The following is a 21,541-nucleotide window of genomic DNA, read 5'->3' as shown; positions in this document are numbered from 1 at the left end:
CTGTAAAAAAGTAAGTATACATAAAGCAGCTTGTCAGAAATGGTGCACTCAACTATGACAAAGAATGATGAAGTTATTGCAATATTTGAGTAACTATTGGTATGTGAATTGTTTATAATTTACTGAATACTTTGACTTACATATTATTATTTGGTCTTCCTGATTCCAGTCTCACTCCCCTAAAATATGTTGTCAATAAAATAGATCATTAAAATGCAGTAAAATGATGATATCACTCCTCTACTCAAAACTCTTTAATGGTTTTCCTATATTTCACTCAGATTAAAAATCAAGTCCTTGCAATGAGGCTGACAATTCTCTCTGTGGTATTTACCAGTCCCCCCTGCCCCTCAATTTTCCCTGTTCTCCTGTAGACAGGCCTAAAATTCACACTACTAGTATTAATTGTTTGAGTTCAGGGTCATGATGATCTGGAACAAATCCTCTGGCCCACATGACCTAGTTCTCATTAGTTCTCAAATCTCATCTCACTTCCCTGGCTCATTCCAGCCTAGCCACAGTGTCCCCTGTTTTTCCTCCAACACTGCACTCTTGGGATAAACTCCACTTGGTCTTCTTTTAGATATTGTCACATTCAACTTGCTAAAATTTGCTAAGAATTTTTCATCTGCGCTCACAAGGGAAATTGGTCCATGGTTTTCATTAGTTATGCCTTTGATTTTGGTATCAGAGTAATGCTAACCTTGTGGAATGAGTTGGGAAGTATTTACTCCTCTTCAACTTCCTAGAAGAGTTCGCATAGAATGGGTATTAAATCATGCTTAAGTGTTTTTTAGCATTCACAGATGAAATAATTCAGGCCTAGGATTTACTTCGTGGAAAGTATTTTCATTCATATATTTCTTTATAAATTGAATTTAAAAAAAACCACTTAATTTCCTTAATAGGTGCAGGGCTATTTAGTGTCTTCTGTTCCTTCTTGAATGCATTATGATAGCTGTATTAGTCAGTTCTCCCATTGCTGTAAACAAATACCTGAGACTGGGTAATTTATAAATAAATTAAACATTTTTTAAAATAAATAAAATAAGAGGTTTAATTGGCTCACGGTTCGACGGGCTGTACTGGAATTATGGTGCTGGCATCTGTTCAGCTTCTGGGGAGGCCTCAGGAAACAGAATCATAGTGGAAGAGGGAGCAGGCAGATCACATGGCCAGAGCAGCAAGAAAGGATGAAGTATGAGGTGCTACACATTTTTAAACAACCAGATCTCATGAAAACTCACTCACTGTCACAAGAACAGCACTAAAAGGATGGTGCTAAACCACTCATGAAGGACACACCTCCATGATCCAATCAGCTCCCACCAGGCCCTCCCTCCAACATTGGAGATTACAGTTGAACTTGAGATTTGGATGGGGATGTGGGTCAAAACCATGTTGATAGCTCATACTACTCAAGATATGTGTACATTTTCATCAAAGTTGTCAAGTTTATTGGCATAACGTTGTTCATCATATTTCTTTATTTTCATTTTATTTTCCAGGTCAAATCTGGACTGTCACTTCTCACATTCCTAATATGGGTAGTTGGTGTTTTCTCTTTCTCTTTTTCTGATCTGTCTTGTGAAAGGTTTATCAGTTTTGATTTTCTCAAGAACAAGTTTTTAATTTTATTGATTTTCTCTATCATTTTCTATTTTCTATTTCATGGTTTTCCGCTCTAATCTTTATCATTTTCTTTCTTCTCCTTAGGTCAGGTTTTATTTTCTCTTCTTTTTCTAATTTCTTAAAGCAGAAGCTGAGGTTGTTAATTTCAAACCTTTCTTCTTTTCTGATTTGGGTGTTTGAGTTTCATAAATTTAGATGTATCTTACAAATTTCAGTAATTTCTGTTTTCAATTTCATTCAATTCATTGTCTTTGATTAATCCTGTGATTCATGAGGTATTCAGAGATGTGTTATTTAGTTTCCAAATATTTGAGGATTATCCAGGGATGCTTTCTGTTATTTACTTTTATTTATTAAATTGAGCTTCATTTAATTCTGTTGTGATCTGAGGGCACACTTTATATTGTGTGAATTCCTTTAAATTTATTGAGATTTATTTTATGGCCCAGAATATACGGTCTTGAACACTATAGACATGTTCTTGCCTCAGGGTTTTTGCATTTATTGTTCCCTCTGACTGGAATATTCTTTCCCCAAATGTCTACATGGTTCATTCCCTCAACCCCTTTAGTCTCTATTCAAATGTCATCATCTTTATGAGGCCTTTCCTGACCACCAAGTATAAAATGTGCATATGCATTGCACCAGGGCCTCCTTACTCTCCTTCTCTGAATTAGGTCTATTGAACTTATTACCTGTGTGTGTGTGTGTGTGTGTGTGTGTGTGTGTGTGTGTGTAGTCTTTTACCTACTAGAATATAAATTCCATGAAGGCAGAAATCATTGTCTATTTCAATCATTAATGTGCCCTCAACAAATAGGACAGTGCCCAGCACATAGTAGGTGCTCTATAAATATTTTTTATATAAATTTGATTTTTAAAGTACCTGTGACAAATAGCTAGGGCTGATTTTATTATCAACATTTTGTCAATATAGTAACCGTCTAGTGAAATGTAAAATGAAGACTCTGTACACTCTCTGTTTTATAGCATAATTCCTGTCACTTAATGCCAGCTGCTTTGTGACCATTTTGTGCCAGATATTGTGCTGGAATCCAAGGATTACAAAACGAAGCGGCACGGTTCTAGTCATCATAAAGGTTAGGGAGGGCTGGAGCTCAAGCTACATGGTGGGTGTAGCTAGAGGTAAAACTGAAAAGTAGGAAGGTCTTCTATACCATGTTAGATGCTTCGAGTCTATCCACAGAGCAATGAGACGCCATTGGAGAGCTTAAGACAGGAAGTGGCATGATCAAATTTCCAAATCAGAATGATTTAGATTGCATAAATTATTTTCATTCAATGCATATGTGTTGAGGGTTTATTTTGTTTCAAGGACCTTTCTCAGTGCTACAGGTACAGCAAGAAACAAAAAGCCTCGGGAAGTTTACAACCTAGTGGAGAAGACTAGACAATAAACAATCAAATAAAAATACAATGCAATTTCAAGCAGTTGTAAATGTTTTGAAAGTAAATAAAGGAGGGTAAAAGAGTTGAAAGTCATGAGGTGTGTTTAAAATAGAGTTAGGAAAGCTCTATTAATAAAGTTACATTTGAGCAGAGGTATCAGTGAAATGAAAAGTGGGGAGACACATCCAGAGAGTTCCAGGTAGACGGACAAGGATGAACACATGCAATGGTTGTGACACCAAAAACAGCTTTGGATGCTTGAAGAAAGTCAAGGCAGCCAAAGTGACTGGAGTTGAGTGAATGATGGGGAAGAGTGATATGTAGTAAGGAAGGTGAGGTGGTCAAGGGTAGATGAAGGTGGGTTGTAAACTGGAGTTGAGTTTTATTCTAAGTGTAATGAGAAGTCACTAGAGAATGCAAACTAGGGAAGCAATGGTATCTGATTTACTTTCAACAGTAGCTGACTGGCTCTGATGGATGTATGAGAAATAGACTGTAGCAGGATAGGAAAGGAACCAGTATAACCATTTAGGAGACTATTACAGTAGAGCAGGCAGAACAAGACAGCAAAACCTGGAGTCCATAGTGGAGGTGGTGGGATATGGAATTGGTAAAACACACATAACTTCCTAATGCACTGGATGTGGGGTATGAGGGGAAGAGGAATCTTAGATGATTCCTAAAATTTAGCCTAAGAAATTAATCAGTGGTGGTGCCATTTCCTAAAATAGGAAAGATTGTGAGAGGGGTGGTTAGGAACTGAATTGTGCCCTACCCCTAAAATTCCTGTACTGAAGCTCTAACCTCTAATGTGACTATATTTTGAGAGAGGGCCTTTAAGGAGGTAATTAAGGTTAAATGATATCATAAGAGTGGGTTTGTAATTCAATATGACTGATTCCTTATAAGAAGGGATAGACACCAGAGATGTGTGTGTGCAAAGAAAAGGCCATGTGAGGACATAGTGAGAAGGTATCCAAGGAGAGAGATACCAGGAGAAACTACTGCTTGATCTTGGACTTCCAGCCTCTAGAACTGTGAGAGGACAAAATTCTGCTGTTTAAGTTTCCCAGACTTATTTTGTTATGGCAACCCTAGCAAACAAAACAGGAGTGAAGAGATAGTTTAAAAAAAATGAGGAGTATCCTCTTTGACATGTTGAGTTTGAAATACCCATTAGGCTTCCAAGCAAAGACTGAATAGACAGGTGTACATATAATTCTGAGGCTCAGGAAAGATGTTGAGGCTGGAGACATAATGGAAAGTCACCATTTGTTATAGGGGAAACACATATTCCCCAGTCTTTATGTTTGTATAGGAAACCTCCATCAATGTTACAATTGTGACTTCTCAAGAGTGACTCTTCCTAGGGGAGGAGAATTGTCATAACTGATTGGTCAGCTTGGGAGAAAGAACTCAGTATTAATGGTTCATTCGTTTTCTTGTATCTGGAAGGGCATATCTGCCTTCAGAGAATATACATTTTTTAATCCTCCATGCTGTGAGTTTTTCACACACCAATCGGCACTGGAGGAGGCCTGTGGCTGCCCAAATGTTCCTGTGTTTGTGTGGGTTAGTAGGTGTCTCAATCATATTTTCCAATATAAATGTTTTAAAAATAAGTAATAAGGGTAACATATTTATCTCTTCTCTTTGATTCCTATCTCTATCTTGCAATTGATTCTAATGTCATGGTTGACTAGATGAAGTCACCTGTTCAGTAGTTATTGATAGAGAACAATCTGCCTGATAAAGTGATAGTCAGAAATAGTTCCTGGCACATAGCAAGTAACCGTAAGCTACTCTTCATAGACAGGAAGAGTTAGATATGGGAATGAAGCTAGTTAAATGGACTGAGCTGGAAGTGTAGCAATATTGAGAAATGAAAGCCCGTAAGAGTATATGAGTAACTAGTTGGGAAACTGGAGAATGTGTCTTTATGTGTATGCATGCATGTGAATGCACCAGCACTGTAGCTGTTGCAGTAGTGGAAGGGCAGTTAAACATACAAAGCTTTAATGATGACTACTAAGAAAATAATGTTTGTATCATGGTAATATAAAAGATGTTGAATTTCTCGTCTCAGTTAGGATTTGGAGCTTTATCAGTTATCAATTTCTCCATAACAAATCCTGATTTAAAACACAAGAATTTATCTTGTCCTAAATTGCTATGCCTTAGCAATTTGGGCTGGGCTCAGGCAGTTTGTTCTTTTACTGGTCTTGCCTGTAGCCACTTATCTGGCTGCAGTCATCTGGCAGCTTAACTGAGGCTGGATGGTCTCACTCACATGGCTGCAGGTTGGCTCTCCTTGTTGACCAGGTGTGGTCTCTCATTCTCATAGAGGCTAGCCCAGGCTTCCTATCTCGCAGCAATGACAGCCTGAAAGCAGAAGCTGAAAGGCCTTTTGCTGCTGAGACTCTGAAGTCATATGATGTCCCTTCTGCAGCCTTCTGTTGGTTTTAGGCAAGTCACAGGGCCAAATTAAATGGAAAAAGAAATAGACTGTGTATCTTGATGGGAAAGGGTGACAAAGTTCCATAGCAAAAACATGTGCATAAGAATCACAAGAATTGTTGTAGCCATCTTTGCAAACTGCTGAACAGTAGTCTGATGGCACATTTCTTGTGTTGTTACTATATACTCACCAAATAGAATCTCAAATGTGTGAAAACCTTCCTACCACCAACTATACCCAGAATAAGAATTATACATGTTATGCGATGTGTGTGTTAAAGGTAGGAATAAGTAAAGGTGCAAGCTGGTACAGAGTTTGCACTTTGATGTGGTATTAACTGTGGCCAACTCTCCCTTGATGAGAATATAGGTAGCTGGCCAAGTGGAACAAGTGTTTTTTGTTCAGGATGTTCCTTCTCCTCACTTCCACTAAATCTACTTTATTCATATTATCTTCAAATCCCAGCAAGGGCGTATGAAGATAGAGGCCATGCAGTAGGTTCTATCCAAGAATCCATAAGCCACATTTTCCTTGGTGTAGAAGTCAAAGATGACCGTGTTCTGTGATGGGCCACGAAATCATGCAGAGACCTTAGGAAGATTGCTTCTTGATGTTTTTAAAGCAAAACTTTACTTGATTAGCTAGGGCCTTGGATTTTCAACTCTGTTTTCCTTTCAGAATTTGAATTCAAGAAAAAGAATATCTTAACAGGTACATTGAAGCACAGCTCAGGTGTCAGACTGTCTGAGATCATACACTTAATGGCTTTGTGACTATGGAAAAGATAATTAAACTTCCCATGACTCAGTTTCCTCAAGTACAAACTGATGACAACAATAGTATCTACTTCATGCAGTGGTTGTAATAATTAAATCAGTAAATACCTGTAAAGCTATTGAAATAGTGCTGAACATACAGTTAGCATTCAAAATGTCTTGCTATTATTACTGTTGTTTTATTGCTGTTGATTTTTATATACCACACAAGGCATGATGAAAAATTACAGAAATATAGACAAATATTCCCATTTTTTAAATGCTTGTAGTTACATTGGGAAAACAAACTATGTATACATAATATATTTAAGGAGCAGTTAAAAGACCATATTTGAGAAAAACAAATACTTAGACTAATAACTCACATGATTCCTGAGGATGATCAGCATGGGGAAAGATGATCAATAAAGGGATGTGTCACTTAGAAGGAGAATTTTGGTAGAGACATCGAAGAAATGGTACATGATGGGAGAATGGCCAATGTGCACAACTGCATTCAATTACCCAGCCTCCCGGTCCCCCATGCTCAAACGTGTATATGGGGAAGTGGTATATGCTTTTCTATTACTCAGACTTGATTCTTTGAAACACTGCCACCCTACCTTTTAGAGGGTGTATGTCAAAAGTACAGTTACTTGTCCCTTTAACATAATACCAGTTAACTCATACTGGGTTGCTGATTTTGTTTTCTCTTTAATAGGTGAGTTTTCTACAACACTATCAATTTCTTTTTAAGGGAATATGAGAGCTGATTCAAAGAAAATGCTGTTAGCTCTTCTTGGTAAGAGCAAGGCATTTCTTAACCTTTGAACATGTTTTTTGCTTCACCCACTCTGCCCAGATTCCCTTCTCTGGTGGAAGTATGTGCATAAGTCTACAATTGCATTTCTTTGCATATCTGAAATTTTATGTGGCAGTTTTGCCAACAACTCCAAATTCTTAGCTTAATCCACCTTAGAGGTTGTAAACATTTATTTCCACTTTTAGTCCAGTGACAAAGAACTTTTGGCCCTTCTCTCTCAAGATTTTAATGTGTTGGTGTGTTTGCACATATGTTTTAATATTTTGGTGTACAAGAAACCCAAATGGTTTCCTGTGCTGTCGATGTCAAACTGATACCTGTGTTCTCCATTTTAATCCACACTGAACACTATACGAATTGTCTTACTAAAGAACAGGCATGATTATACACTTCCCTTTCAAATACTCTTGATGGCTGCCTCTGGCATGTGACATGTGACATTCAACGTGTCACACGTCATGATTCATGTGTCATGCTTCATATGTCATGATTCAAGATATGATTTATCATGTTTTGATTCTGCATGCTGTAGGCAACATGTGACAAGTAACATTCAGGGCCCTTCACAACCTTTTCCTAGTCCAGCTTTCCAGGCATCCTTCACCCTTTTCAAATCTTGTGTGAGTTCTTAGACCTCGGTTGCTTTGGTTACACAAACACCTCTCAGTAGAATGACTTTTCCTCTTTTCTTTTGGGCCATTTTCTGAAGACCCTTCAAAGACTTTCCCAACTGGCCCCTCCAGTTCTAAATAATTGTTCTCCTTCTGGGCTCTCATAGCTTTTGATGTACCCCTCCAGCTGGTTGTTAGCAGTTGCTGAGCTTCTAGCCTGTAACAAAAGCCATAGTTAATTTAGAAATATTGAGATAGCGGGCATCACAGACTATGACTGCCTTCTGGATCAATGGAAGATTCTAAACAGTAAATTTTAAAGCCTCCAATTTGTTCAGTCCACCCACACATTTGCTGTTCTTGGGGACTCTAGATATCTCAGAATTTTATTAGAGTTTACTTAGAAATCTGAGAGGACATTGTGAGTGTACATGTTGAAATTAGAGGCACCTACTCTAGTGTGGGTGCCCCTCTGGTGTCTAGGGTTCGAGGTACACTATCTCCTTCAGACCTCACCAAGGTTGGCGTCATCATATGCACTTTACGGGGAAGGAAACTCAGATTCTGAAAGCCAGACGCTGTGCTCCAGAGGCACGTGGGAGGCAGGGAAGCAGAGTGGCTATTAGCATGGACATCTGCAGCCCAGCTGCCTGGGTTTGAATTCTGGCTCAGCTCTTTAGTAACTTGTATCCATTGCAAAACTTTTCTGTGCCTCAGATTCCTTTGCTATAAAATATGACGGTGGTATCTTCAATAAGTTGATACATGCAAGGCACTTGCAACAGAGCCTGGAATGTAGTAAGCACATGTAACGTGTTAGCGATTATCATCATTGTCATCATTATTAACTTTAATGAGCACAGAACTAAAGAGTAAATGAGTCAGGATTTAGATCCAGATCTGCTTGGCTGTAAAGGTTTCCATTTTTACATGTCAGATTACCTCCTGCTGTGTCCATTTGCCTCGAGATTATAGAATGAATAGTCCTCTTCAACTTTTCTCTCAGAGACCCAAACCCTTAATCAAATTATTTTAGTTTAAAATGTATGATCAGTACTTCCCTCACACTTTATGGGTACTTCAATTCTTGAAGGCTCCACAAGAATTAGTATGAGAGAGTTCAAATTCTGCTTCCATTCAAAGGCATGGTGAAAACCGTGGATCCTCTTAGGAAACTTGCTCTGGGATAGTTCACTGTGCTTGTAACATTATTGGGGTTTGCCTAATGGTGTTCGGACCTTCTACACAAAGTCAGGTGGTTAGAAAAGACTCAAACCAGCCTGAGCATGCCTGTTAATACAGCACATACAGCCACTCTCTCTATCTTCTGTCCCTCATTGAGGGGTGAAGGAAGGTTTTGCAAAGTTGTAGGAGTATTTCTTCCTCTCCACCCCACCTTCCTCCTTCCTCTGTTCCTCAGAAAGGCATGGGCCCCACATTGCTCAGGAAGAGCACAGCAGAGGTGAGAGACAGATAAGAAAGGTGTTATGTCTGGCATGACTGGTCTAGGCTTAAGTCTGGGCACCCTAAATAGCCATGTAGGGTGAAGGTTTTCTATACGCTGGCTGCTGGCTGTAGCTCTCTGTGACTGCATTCATAGGCTACTTTAATTAAGCAAGAGGCTTAGATTGTGCGATGAGTTCCCTGAGGGTATCATGCTTTTAATTTAGTTAAATTCAATTAAATCCATCTAATTCATTGTGTGCCTCAAGCTACAACAGACTAGGTTCTGTGGATATAAATTCGTATAAGACAAGATCAGCAAGGTCCAAAAGTTCTAAGTCTTGTTCAGGAGACCAAAAATAAATAAATAAATAAATAAATAAATATATAAATAAATAACTCTAACCTTTGTGGTAAGTTCTATGGTAGAAGAATGCATAGAGAACTGTGAGCCCATGCAAGCAGGAGAAATGGCCCAGATGACTGGCTTGGGCGGGTGGTGGTTTGAGGTACCAGTCAGAGGAAAGCTATCTCTGGATAAGAAATAGAAAATTATCACAAGGGGAGATGAACATATCAAGCAAAAGGCAGGGAATGAGCTAAAGCTTACAGATGTGAAAACACCTGGCTTATTCAAGTGAATAATCTAAAATGGTAGCTTGGAAGTACTCCAAATGTTTTATAAGATTACAACAGCCATATGAACCAGTTATTTCCATTTCATAGATGATTAAACTAACTTTTCCAGTGATATGGCCAGTTCATGACTAGGTTGGAATAAGACAAGCTACCTCCAAAGAAAGATATAATGACTAGCCATTAAATGTAACCATTATTCTCTATGCCACTTCTCTAGATTGATCCTTCTTAACTAGGGTTAGCCATTGGAGTCATTTGGAAGATTTCTAGAAATGTAAAGATTATATTATATTCCCCATAGAGGGATTTAGTGCCTCCCCTTGGTGAACGGCTCCACCAAAAATGGTAAGTGGTTCATTATTCAAAACTGAGCCCTAAGAGTAATTCCTGGCACCTCTTCTTTCTTTATCTTCTACATCCAGTTTATCTCCAAATTTTCTCAATTCTCCACCAAAAATTTGTCTCCAATCCTTTCACTAGTTCCTATCTCAGCTTCCAGGCCTCAAATCCAAGTCTCCGCAAACCAAATGATCTCTCACCTGCATGAGAACAGAAAAGAGGCAATTGGATTTAGCAAGGAGGTCATATTTGTTCAGCTGATTTCACTTGAATGGTGGAAAAAAAAGCAAATACAGTGAACTGTGAGGTTGAATGAGAAAGCAAAGAGGAAATTAAGTTATTCTCATGTGAAGGAAATAAACATAGTTACTAAGTGCCAGACTCTGAACCTGGCACCTGACATTCATTATTTCGTCACTGCAGCAACCACATGAAGGATGTGCTGTAATCTCCATGTTTGGAATGAAGTAAAGAGTCTCAGAGAGGTTGAGTAATGTGCCCAATGTCACATACCTCGAACATAGCGACGTCACATACCTCGAACATAGCGATATCACATACCTCGAACATAGCGACACCAGGACCAGGCCCAACTTCAGAGTCCATGCTCCTAACCACTGAGTCAATGGCTCTTGAGTGTACAGGGGAATCATGGTGGTGGGTGACTTATTAAAACCACTACCATCAAGCAACTGTAATTATATAGGTCTGGGTGAGGGCCTGGGAATCATTGGTTTTAACAAGTGATTGGTTTTGAGTGATTCTGAGGCAGGGAGCCCAGAAGTCCCACTGTGTGAAGCATCACTCCATGGTGTGCATCACAAGAGAGGAAATCTGAGGTCTCCTGTAGCTTCTGATCTAAGCCTTGGAGCCTCCATGACTCCATTTTGTCTATATAATTGATAAAAATGTTTTCTCGCAAGTCTATGATAACTAAATGCATAATTTATAGAGTTAATATACAGTAGGCACACAATAAATGTTGGTTTCTTTCCCCTCTCCTAGACTTCTCTTTCAAGAACTTTTACTAGATTAGGAATGAGAGAGGTAGACAATAATTTGAAGTTGCATCAATTTCTGGGAAAGGTTATTTTATTTTATTCCTATCTCTAGTTTTCAGATAGGAAAATGGAGGCACTAAACAGTGAAGTAACTTGGCCTTGGGTCACAGCTAGTAAGTGGCAGCCCTCTTAACCTCCATGCTATGCTGGTGGGTAAGTTAGATTTGGAAAGACATCTGTAGTCAACACTTGTTGAACTGAATTTCAAACTGATCTTTCTATTGCTTTGTTCTTATGACCTTTTCTTTCCTCTTTATTTGTTGACTTTGGTTTTTGACTCTTCTTTAATGTATGTCCTTTTATTTTTACTATAAACATCAAGTCTTTTTGGGAGACTACATAGTATTAAAATCAAATAAATGTAGTCAATATGTGAGGTAGTGGGTAGATCACAAGCACAGTTAAGGAAAAATTGCACTGTTTGGGAGACTTGGAAATGGGAAATCTCTAGTAGAAGCTTCAAGAACTTTAGAGGCTTCAAAGTAGCACATATGAGGTGATGAGAAGGTGAAACCTCTGCCAGAGGGGTGAGATTGCTTGCTCCTGACACCTTATCTCACCCTGGGTGAAAAGATCAGCAAGTGTCCTGAGATCTTGTCTTGGTCCTTCCCTTCCAAACCTTACATGTACTCTACCCTTTAGGGGTGGCTTGTTTGCAGCTTTCCTCTGCTTATGTCTTTATCATGGAGAAGCATGTGACCCCACATCCCTCCTTCTGTGGCCTTACTTTTAGAATGTGAACGCATAATCCAGCCCTGAGTTGAAGCCCCTGCCTGCATTGTCAGCTAAAAGCTTTGTGTCCATCTGGCTTGCCTTAGATAAGACCTCAATAAGAGGTCTTACTCTGTTTTTGATTGGTATTTTGAGCCCTTTCTTCTTCTCCAGGTGCTTTTGCTCTGCCCTGGGCCATGCCCTGGGCTAGGAAAATGCTTTTCTCAAAAATTGTGTTTGTTCTAACATGTTTCATATTCGTTCGATCTTGGTGCCTGGGTTTTTAGTTGCCCTTTATCTCAAAATCTGTTTGTATAGTACATTAGAAATGTGCATTGCTCTTTTCACCAAGAATTACAATTAATCTGGCCATCTGAAAATAGACTCCATTATATTTTCCAAATTTACATTAATGTAATGTATTAGGGTTCTCCAAAGAAATAGGGTATATGTATGTGTCTCTCTGTGTGTGTGTGTGTGTGTGTGTGTGTGTGTGTGTGTGTGTAATACATTTATTTTAAGGAACTGGTGTATGTGATTGTGGAGGTTTGGCCAATTCAAAATCTGATGGAGACGGTTGGCAGACTGAAGACTCAGGAAAGAGTTGCAGTTCAAGTCAAAAAGCAGTCTGCTGGCAAACCAGGAAGAGCTAATGTTGTAAATGAAGTTCAAAAGCTGTCTGCTCAATTCTCAAAAGAAGATATACAAATGGTCAACAAACATATGAAAAAATGCTCAACATCACCAATGATCAGGGAAATGCAATATCAAAACCACAATATGATACCACCTTACCCCTGCAAGAATAGCCATGATAATAACAAAACAAAACAAAACCAGTAGATGTTGGTGTGAATGCAGTGATCAGGGAACACTTCTACACTACTGGTGGGAATGTAAACTTGTACAGCCACTATGGAAAACAGTGTGGAGGTTCCTTAAAGAACTAAAAGGAGAGCTACCATTTGATCCAGCAATCCCAGTAGTGGGTATCTAACCCAGAGGACAAGATGTCATTATACAAAAACATACTTGCACACATGTTTATAGCAGGACAACTCGCAATTGCAAAATCACGAAACCAACCCAAATGCCCATCAATCAACAAATGGATAAAGAAACTATGGTAAACATTATGATGGAATACTACTCAGTCATAAAACGGAATGAATTAATGACATTCTCAGAGACCTGGATGAGATTGGAGACTATTATTCTAAGTGAGGTAACTGAGGAATGGAAAACCAAACATCGTATATTCTCACTGATACGTGGAAGCTAAGCTATGAGGGTGCAAAGGCATAAGAATGATACAATGGACGTTGGGGACTTGAGAGGAAGAGTGGGAGGGGAGCGAGGGGTAAAAGACTACAAATATGGTGCAGTGTATACTGCTCAGGTGATGGGTGCACCAAAATCTCACAAATCACCACTAAAGAACTTAATCATGTAACCAAACACCACCTGTACCCCAATGTCCTATGGGAAAAAGAAAGCCATCTGCTGGCAGAATTCCTTTTTACTTGGGGACAGTCAACCTTTGGTTCTGATCAAGGCATCAACCGATTGAATGAGGCCCACCTATGAAATGGAGGGCAATCTACTTTACTCAAAGTCCACCAATTTAATTGCAAATCTTACCCAAAAACTCCTTTACAGAAACATCCAGAATAATGTCTGACCAAATAGCTGCCATCGTGGTCCAACCAAGGGGACACATAAAATTAACCATCCCACCTAGTGTTTTTCAAATTGGACCCTGTAAAAGGTATTAAGAGGTTAGTAGGTGAAATTAAGGGGGAAGAATTCAAAGGTTAAATGTATTTGTGACATGTAACCTACTGTATCTCCCTCTTGGAGTGCCATATTGCACATTCATCTGCTAAAGACTGAGAATTTCTGAGGTCAAGACAACTGCTTGGCTTTGTGTAACTGCTGCCAGAGGAAGGCAGGGCAGCTTGTATTCGGTGGTCCTTCACCTTGCAGCCCCAACCTCCACCAGTGCATTGAGAGAAAGTGGGGCTAGGGTTGTTTTCCTATAAATCCCAAATCCTAAACCCTGACTTTCAGATCTAAATTGCACAGAAATGTTTGTCTAAGTGCTGAAAATATGTGCTGCGAGCTAATTCAATAAAACCGGATAATGATATATTCAGTGGTTCACGGGTTTTTGAATAAATCCCAGGCAAAATGGTTAAGGCTTCTGTATTGCAGTGAGCTGAGATGCCCTGGACAAGGCTTGGTCTTTCCAGCTCTATCACTTTGCTCTCTTGAGAGTTCTTTCCGCTTTTGTTTTCATTTATCTGCTTCATGCCATTTAACCTCCCTCTTTTGCCACTTCATGCTTCCTCTCTATCCCCAAGGGAGCTCTAAACAAAACCAAAAGGAGGTAAACCACAGCAAGAGCAAAGCTGTTGTTGTTTTTATAGAATGCTTGCTGTTCTCTTTCTGCACTTGATGACAAAGACCTCCTCATCCTGTACTCTATGCATTGCTAATCGTCTTTCCTTAATTAAAGGCTGGAACTATGGTATGCCTGTGAAGTGATGATAATAGATATAATTAGTGATATATAAACTTAAGCTTGTTGAATTGAATTGAGTTCATACAAGTCAAACCAACAGAGAGAATCCAGATTCTTCACCGCCTCAAACCACTGGCCCAGGTTGTGTCTGTGGCTTTGACATGACTTCTTGTGAAAAGTGTTTGGGAGAAGGAAGCTGGTTGCATGTGCTCCTCTCATTCCTTTACTCTCCTTTCCTCTCCTCATTTTAGGGAGAAGTGAAGGCAGCATTCCTCTGGTTGAGCATAGTCTATTCCTGCCTTCCAGAACAACTTCTCTGTTGAGGCTAACATAGCTGCATGTCCTCGTTTCCTTTCCTGGCCAGTGGCTGTCATGGACCAAACTTAGAGTAACTCCCCTGAATGCAAATGGGATAGAAGAGAGCCTCATGTGGGGCAAAGCATGAAGGTGGAACATTTGCAAACTCGTCTCTCCAGTCCTGGCAGGTGGTGGATCAAAGCTTTCCCTATACTTAAAAAAGTTTAGATCCTTAAAGCAACTTGGCATGAAGAATAAAACCAATTAAAAGGAAAGAAAAAACAAAACAACCTGTAAACCGCAATCTAGTAACTAGGGCTAAGGGAGGCAGGAAAGAAACATCAGAGTAGGATGTGCTACATTTCCATGCCACACTACCGAGTGCAGGAGGCGGGCTTTTTTCATTTTTCTTTCTGATGAACTTAACACCCCCACGTGCAAAAAAAACCATCAAACCTTCCCCAACTCAAAGCAGATTGCTTGTTCTGACATTCCAGGGTAACTAAAGGAGGCTTGCAAAATCCAAACAGGAAACTGGAAGGCAACAGCATTGGAATCTGCTGGAGAAGCTTCTCTATTCTCTCTAATCCTTACCTACGAGAAGTGTCTCTTGCCTTGTAGGCTGAGCAGGGGTGACTTTTGGCTCTCATAAGGTTGGGCTGCCTTGGTGAGTCCCCAACACCACTGATTTTGGCCCTTGCCAATCCTCTCACTTTGGCTGCATGGTACTAGTAGTGGAGACCAACTGGTCTCAGCATGCTGCGGTCTGATGGTTCTCTTGACACCAGCACTCCCAAGTTCAGTCTGTACTTGAGTTTTCTCATTAAGTGGGAAGCAAACAATATAGGTTATTATTGAGCAAAATCGAGGATGATATTTGGAGCATGAATTCGCTGGAACGTTATCTCAAGATCAGTTCCGTGGTCCTTCTTTCTATTCATGCTCTTTGAAATATGGTGTCTGTGAAAATGTAACTCGTTTTGCATTTTCAGGTTATTTTGGAGGAGTTACAGTATATACATGGTGGTCAGAAATAGCAACATTAGCTTCTGAGAGAGACCACAAAAGAAAGACTGCACTTATAGTGGTTGTTAAAACTGTTTAAATTCTTAGTAGTCAATTGTTGAATAATTGAACCACAACCCACAGTTTGATAAACTAGGTCAAATTTAAGTTTACCTTACTTGACTACTTGTAAAGTGGGCTGATGTGGCAAAGAACCACCAAACAAGTGCTGCTAAACTGAGAGGATGATGAGATGGTTATTTATTGTATACATGCCTCTAGTCATGACAGTTTCCTGTTGTTACTGTGCCTTAGGAAGCAAGTGTATCAGCTGAGCCAATATCACCTGAAAAACTCCAAAGCTCCGAGGACTGTGCCCAAATGGACTAATCCATTTACAAAACCTTTTCTGGCCTGTTTTCTCATCTAAAAACCTACCACATAGCAGTGTCTGAAGATTCAATGAGATAATACATCTAACCCCTGACAAAGAACCAGGAACACAGTAAGGAACTAAAGAAAGAGTAACTATTATTTGAACCTAGGACATTGTCACCATCCTCCTTTTGCACAGGAGTAAAAGGAAGCTGAAATGCTGGAATGATTTCCCAAGGGCACAAGGGTAAAAAAATGAAATGACTCTATGAGGCCTGGCACATGAAGGGTATCCGAAACATTTTTTTTCTCTCACTTCCCTAACATGTGGTTCAGCCCAAGGCAAGAACACAGAAGGAGGTTGTATTCTTATGTTCAGAACATTGACTACCATATTGTAAACTGAGCACATGGGGAGCCAGGCTCTGGTCAGCTTTATGGTCAGCAAGAGTTCATTAACCAAGAACAAGATCTTAAAGGTAAACTTGGATGGAATCAGGAAAGTCAGATGAAGGCAGCATGTTCTGAGATGCTTACTGGGGAGGGCAGCACAAAAAGTGTGTGATTATGGCAAGGGGTGGGAGAGGTAAGAAGATGAGGCATGCAGAGACTTATTTTGTGCTGAATTATTTTGAGTAGGGATGTATTCCTCAAATTGGCATCTGAAGACCAGAAAACCATGGATATATTCATGTGGCTTAGTGAAAATTATTTTTCTTTAAAGAGGCCTATACATGACTCAGCTTTGAAAATGCTGAACAAAGGTCATCTCTACTTCAAATAGATAACTTCACTGATTGGACAGTGCCTTCATAGTGGTCCAGCCTTCAGAACCACTCTGTAAATTAATCCTTTCAATGACACAGCATCAAGCTCATCAATGATGGTTTGTTTTGCTTGCTTCAAATGATTAGCACCATAAAGCTTAGGTCCTATTCCATAGGTGTTCATAGAGTCCCTTGGGTGTAGTGGTAAATATTCATATGTGGCAAAGTTAAATCTAAAAATATCTGAAACACTCTGAATTAAAATAATCAGATTATTATAAAGATCAGCTTGAGATATCAACTATCAACACTTTGAATTTCTTAATTTTGGAAGTTGCTTTTATTTTATTTTAAAAACACAGCAATTCTTCTTTCAGTGGACCTCAAATATTTTAATACTGCAGCACCAAATTCTTAGCTCTGACCACAGTGAGTACTGCTTCCCTAGTGTATCTCTACACACTGGAGGAGATGATGATAAAGCCTAGGGATGGGGGAGTCACCAGATGGAAAAAGACAAGATCTTGGAATGACTGCATGGAGGAGAGCTGCCCACTTGCCCAGGAACTTTTATGAGAGCAAGAAACCAACTTCTAGTGTGTTAAAATTCTACCTTTAAAAACTGTTCCAGGCCAGGCACGGTGGCTCACTCCTGTAATCCCAGAATTTTGGGAGGCCGAGGTGGGTGGATCACGAGGTCAAGAGATCAAGACCATCCTGGCGAACATGGTGAAACCCTGTCTCTACTAAAAACACAAAAAATTAGCCGGGCGTGGTGGCAGGCACCTGTAGTCCCAGCAACTTGGGAGGCTGAGGCAGGAGAATGGTTCAGCCCAAGGCAAGAACACAGAAGGAGGTTATGTTCTTATGTTCAGAACATTGACTACCATATTGTAAATTGAGCACATGAGGAGCCAGGCTCTGATCAGCTTTATGGTCATCAAGAGTTCATTAACCAAGAACAAGACCTTAAAGGTAAACTTGGATGGAATCAGGAAAGTCAGATGGCAGTGAACCCAGGAGGCAGAGGTTGCAGTGAGCTGAGATTGGGCCACTGCACTCCAGCCTGGGCAAGACTGACTCAAAGAACAAAACAAGACAAAAACACAAAAAACTGTTCCAATCTAATAATTCAGCTGGGACAAAATATATATTCTGATACTGATGCATCTGAGTTCTTATCTCAAATAGCAGAACACCTTGATTCTGAAACAATACAGTTAAAATAAAATATGTGTTACTATTAAGTGCCAGTTATGGTTCTAATTATTTTAAACATATTATCTTATTTCAGTCTCACAAGAACCTTATGATGTACGATGTTTTTAATCTTTACTTAAAAGATGAATAACTGAAGAAACCAAGTCACAAGGAGGGGAGATATTTTGCCTAAGATCACATAGCTGTCAAATGGCCAAGTTTGGAATTTAGATTACTTGGACTCAAAAGTTGTATTTTCGACTGTGAACTTTTAATCATGCACCAGTTGTACATAAAATCACACGGAGTGCTTGTAGCAGAGACTGCATCCTGTTCACCGAAATCTACTGCCTCTTCTTATTGAAACACCATCTGGATGGTATTTCCCTTCCTCCCTTGTAGATAGCTGTCACCCTGTGACTGAGATCTCCTTAACAGAATGAGAGGAAAAAGGAAAATTCATGCTACTTTCAGTCTGGTCCATTACAAGTTCCCATAGTGTTCCTCCATGCTATTTCCCCTTCTACTTGGTGGATGCAGATGACTATGAAACCCTAGCATATGGGAGAGACACTGATGGAAAGAGTCTGGATCACTGAATGACTGCGTGTGGAGAAGACTCCTACCAACCTCACCATGAGCCATCCCATGAGCAAGAAATTAATTTCTATTGTGCTAATCTACTGACACCTGGGAATTTGATTGTTTCTAAAACTTACCTTAACTAATAAAGAGCTTTCCAAAAATACAGTTTACTGCTGTGAACTCCAGACCTCCTAGATCAGAATCTCTGGGATAAAGACTACGTATCTCTAATTTTTAAAAGATCCCCCATGCAATTCTGAGGTGGCTAGTCTTTAGCAGTATTGCACTTTATATCACAACTGACTTTTTCCTTTTCCTAGCTAAATTCTTCTAGTTGGATATCGCAAGAAAATGGTTTTCCATTTTTAGTTTGCCTGATTTTTTTTTTAAAAAAGCTATAGCTAAACAATTTCTATTGCTTCAGAAGAAGCTTCACTTATTTCTTTAAGATTCAACACATTTGACCCAGGGGATTCAAGATGTATCATCTCATGATGAGCGCACCAAGTCATCTATTTCCTTCTTTATTCCATCTCTCCCTTCCTCTCTCTCTCTATCTCTGCTTTCCTATTCTTCTTCCTATCTATCTGTCATGGCTAAGTAGCCTTCCCTAAAGTATTTTCCTCTATTTTATTGTATAAATATAGAGGTTTTGCATTGTGCAATTCCTTGAAAATAACATGTGGCAATTACACCATGAGATTTCATCAGCTGTTCATGTTTTATAGTGATTAATGTGAAACTGTGTCCGCTATTTAAATCTTAGAGGAGAGAGGGCATTAAGAGACTCTCAGGAATGATTAGGTCTCCACCAGCTATTTTTTCAGTTTAAAATTGAGATTGTATTTCTTGCGTCGTTTCATCCATTATTTATTTTTCCTGACTAAAATAGATTATTGAAACTCAACACAGGGATAAATTTGATCTCTTCAAATGCCTTGAGTGTTTATAATAGGATGACATTCTTATTTGTCAAGGGAGTATGTGAAGAAAGTCTTTAATGTATCTAGATCCACCAATAATTAGTAGAGCTGCATCATATAAGAATAGTTAATGATTCACAGAGTACTTACTGTGTGCCAGTTGCCCTTCTAGGGACTTTGTATAACTTAAGTCCTTTAATTCTCAAAATAATCCTGAGTGGAGTCCTGTGTTTATCTTCATTTCATAATGTGGAAATTGAGGCATGGAAGCACACGGGAACATGCCCAAGGTCACACGACAAGGAGGGGTGGTGTTGGAATATGACCCCATGTAGTCTGGCTTTAGGCTCTGTGCCTTTACTACACACACTGACTGTTTTTATAGATAAGCACTGTTCTATGTGATTTTTAAAAATCATTCTAAGGGTATATTCGTTTTCTATTGCTTTGTAACAAGTTATCACTATTTTAGAATCTTGAAACAACATGCTCTTATTATTTCACAGTATCCATGGGTCAGGAGTCCAGGCTTGGCCTGACTGGGTCGTCAGGACAGGCTCTCACAAAGCTGCAGTCAAGGAATCAGCTGGGTCTAGGGTCTCATCTGAGTTTCAAAGTCTTCTTTCAAGCACACATGCTTAATGGCAAATTCAGTTCCTTGCAGCTGCAGAACCAATGGCAGCTTGTTCCTTCAGTGCCAGCAGGAGAATCTCTTTCTGACTCAGTGAAGTCCAAACCCTCTTTAAAAAGGCTTCCAGCTAATTAAGTCAGACCCAGCAAGTATAATCTTCCTTTTTGATGAACTTTTCAATTGATTTGGGGCCTCAATGATATTTTCCAAATCTCTTTACTTTCACCTGTAATGTAACCCAATTATGGATGAAACACCTGGGCAGAGATCATGGGGCTGTCTTAGAATTCTTCCCAGACAATAGCACAATGGGTATGTCTGATCCCTTCCTCCATGAGTGAGGGAGATGGCTAAATACTGATGGTTTCATTAGAATTTGACTCATTAATCTCAGCTTATAAAAAAACCTGGAATTTGTTTTTCAATGTTTTATACATAAAAATTTCCTTCTTTAACTTTTTTCTAGAACTCTTTATACAAGGTTGATGGCATAAATAAATTAGGAAATTTTTTGAAAATTATCTCGTAAATTTACTCTGCTGATTAGCTTCCTGAGACATTTATTGAAACCACCTTGTTACTTTTGTCCTTTGATGACCTGTTGGGTAAAAATCAAATTCCTTAGTGTGTGACAAACCAAGTATCTTATGCACTCAGCAAATATACCATGTTGTCTTAGCTGCTTGCTACTGACTTCTCCTCCAACATTTTACTCTAAAAAGTGGAAAGGAAGAAGGGAAGGAGGGGGAAAAGGTAGAGAAATGGTTACTGGATTAAATTTGAATCCCTCAAAGAAGTTTCAGGCAGACCCCAGGCCCTAAGAATTCATTGATCAGCAACCCATAACCTACTGTCTTAGCTGATCTGAGATAATATTCCTTTTCTTGGAGGTTAAAGGTTATTTTAACCCTGGGAAGGTATAAACTAACTAGAGAAACATGAATAAATGAATTACTTTAAATATGAGAAGCAAAGGTATAATAATAAATATTTCCATCCTGTGTATTCTACTGTTTATGTTATTCCACTCCTCTGCTTCTAATGTACAATATTATTTACTTATTTATTTAGCATATTGCTTATTATCTGCCTCCCTTCTTCCCACTCTTTCCCATCCTGTCAAGTGTAAGGGCAAGGGTCATGGTCTATTTTGATTACTGAGGTATTCAAGCATCCAGGACAAGTTATTGAATGAATACATAAATAACTGTGGTCTGTTCTTAGGATTTTTGAATCATTTAAGAAAAGTTAACATATTGGATTTGTAATTACACTGAGACTTTAAAGATCATTGTTTTGGTTTGGTTTGGTTTTTGGGATTTTTTCCTGTTTGAGCCTAACACAGATTGGAG

The 21,541-nt window shown here is 39.2% G+C and overlaps 1 long non-coding RNA gene across 1 annotated transcript in view; it reads right to left on the bottom strand.

Annotated features, from left to right (window-relative positions):
- Positions 1-6,435: 6,435 nt before the first annotated feature.
- LOC107000924 (uncharacterized) overlaps positions 6,436-21,541 on the bottom strand; it is a 28,008-nt gene continuing 12,902 nt past the window's right edge. Inside the window, exons 3-5 of the long non-coding RNA XR_013401221.1 lie at positions 10,166-10,310; positions 9,539-9,665; positions 6,436-7,906 (exon numbers count right to left, since the gene is read on the bottom strand). This is a non-coding gene — a long non-coding RNA (uncharacterized LOC107000924). The remainder of the gene's footprint in view (positions 7,907-9,538; positions 9,666-10,165; positions 10,311-21,541) is intronic.

This window comes from Macaca mulatta, chromosome 11 (genome assembly GCF_049350105.2).
Source record: "Macaca mulatta isolate MMU2019108-1 chromosome 11, T2T-MMU8v2.0, whole genome shotgun sequence".
Classification (NCBI taxonomy): domain Eukaryota; kingdom Metazoa; phylum Chordata; class Mammalia; order Primates; family Cercopithecidae; genus Macaca; species Macaca mulatta.
The sequence above is the reverse complement of the archived record's forward strand: the minus strand, read 5'-3'. Positions and strand labels throughout refer to the sequence as shown.